The sequence below is a fragment of the Paramormyrops kingsleyae genome, chromosome 17 (assembly GCF_048594095.1).
Source record: "Paramormyrops kingsleyae isolate MSU_618 chromosome 17, PKINGS_0.4, whole genome shotgun sequence".
Taxonomy (NCBI): Eukaryota; Metazoa; Chordata; class Actinopteri; order Osteoglossiformes; family Mormyridae; genus Paramormyrops; species Paramormyrops kingsleyae.
The window spans coordinates 18,100,157-18,102,294 of NC_132813.1; the positions used below are offsets into that span (position 1 = coordinate 18,100,157).

General features: G+C 53.3%; 1 pseudogene; it reads right to left on the reverse strand.

Annotated features, from left to right (window-relative positions):
- Positions 1–203: 203 nt before the first annotated feature.
- Positions 204–1,470, reverse strand: LOC140579225 (cilia- and flagella-associated protein 184-like; annotated as a pseudogene).
- Between the last annotated feature and the right edge of the window lie 668 nt (positions 1,471–2,138).

The following is a 2,138-nucleotide window of genomic DNA, read 5'->3' on the forward strand; positions in this document are numbered from 1 at the left end:
ATTTAGGCCCCTGAGTGACAAGGGCCCTAAAATACAACTGGGCTGGGTTGGGGCCCAATATGATATGCTTTCATGGGGCCCAAAATCTCTAACAACACCCGTGATGCTAAATATTAGCCCAACAGGAATAGATCTGAAAGCCTGCATATGTGACAGTTGACATGTGTGTGTGTGTCTATCTGTCTGCCTGACTGTCCTTCCCACTACGGTGTGTCCCAGACCGGCTCCACCTTCCTCTCAGCTCTGCAGTTGCTGCTCTTCAGCGCCCCCAGCCTGAGCTCCAGCGCCATGACATCGCCCACCCGTTCCTCCATGTCTCGCAGCAGCACGCTGTTCCCCAGCAGCTCGCTGCGTTGGCGCAGCCGCAGGTTGTCTGCCCGCACCCTGTCCCGAGCCCGCTTGGTGCGTGTCAGAGAGTCACGTGACTGTGCCACCGCCACCGCCATCTCCGCCAGCTGCGAGCGCCGTGTTCGGTTCTCCATCTGCACCCACTGCAGCTTCTCCTTCATGTGCGTCAGCACGCGCACGGCGCCCGCGATCTTGTTACACAGTTTCAGAATCTCCTCGTCTTGCTCCTCGACCTTATCACTGTATGTCTGGTTCTCCAGCTTCAGCTGCTCGAAGTCGAGGATGTGCAGCCCCTCCGCCAGCCCCTTCTTGGCAGACAGTGCTCTCTCACCCTTGGCGATGCCGCCTTCAGCTTCATGTTCTCCAGGCGCACACGCGCCAGCTCCTTCTCCTTGTGCCGCTCGGCTGCCTGGATCTGCTCCATCTGGGCCTTTGCAGATTCCTTACCCAGATGCCAGGCCAACGCTGGTCCTGCCACCTCCTGCTTCCGGGCCTGGAGGACCTGCCACTCCAACTCTGCCTGGCGAAGGCTCTCCTGCACCTGCTGCCGCAACTCCTCCTCTTGCCTCCCAAAGTGCTCTTTGTGCTGCTGGTGCTGCTGCCTGATCTTCTGTATGTGGGAGGTGAAGACGAGGTAACGGTGCCCATCGCTCCTCTCAAACCGCTCCTCCTCTCCCCTCCTCTGGAGGAAATACTCCGCCAGCTTTGCCTGAAACTGCCCGTTCAGCTGGCTGAGCTGATCCCTTTCGGCCTGAAGCTCCTCCAGCTCCCTCTTGCTCTCCTCGTAGCTCAGCTCGCTCCCCTGGACCTCCTCCACCAGGCAGCCCTTAATCTCAGGAATGCTGGGCCTTACCCTAAGGGCCCCCCTCCTCGTTACAGTGCCCACTTCCGTAAACGGCCTTCCTCACCGGATAGTGTCTCCCTGGTTAGGAGGTGGGAGTCTCCTGATTCCTCCTGGTCAAACATCTTCCTGTCCAGCAGCTCGTCTGGAACCTCTTGGCCGACTTCAGCCTCACTGGTGACCCTGGTTTCTGGCTCAGCGCTCTCTGATGTTCTTATCTCCTCCTCATGTTCACAGTTGCTGTGACTGGCTCCTGTCTCCTGGTCCCCATTGTCATACATGGCATCTCCTGTTCCTTCTGCTGTGTCTGTATTGCCAGCTGCACTTTCTATTTTGTCATCACTGCCACTGCTGCCTGGTAATTTGTCATCAAAATTCTCTGCAGTTCGTGTCTCTTCTGGACTTTAATTTCTCTTCATCTGTTGTTCTGCTATTTTCAGCAGGGTTTAACCCATCCATCACTTTACTAATTAACTCCCTCATATATACAGTGTATTACCTGTGGCTGTGTCTGTCCTTCTGTTATGAGTATGATGACTTTGGTGATGATAGAAGCATCAATGTAGCGAACACTGGTGATTTATTCATTCATTCATTCATTCATTCATTCATTTCCCAAATCCCGTGATCTTATGCCGGGTCACAGGGGTCCAGATCCTATTCCAGAAACAATAAGCACAAGGAATAACCCAGGATGGGGCACCAACTCATTACACTAGCAATGCTTGCATGGTTGTTGGTTTGTTTTTTGTGTCGTGCTTCTGTGTGTTCTGCACCCGTTTGGGTCTGTGTGTGATTATAATATTTCCAAGGGGGAAAATATCAGTAGATGTGTAAATACTGTTTTATTAAATAAAGCTCTGTAAATATACAGCTAACTGAAGTGGCTCTGAGTGCTTAATCTTTCCATGCTGAGTCACACATGGCTGAAGTCACTCAGGTGCCTGAT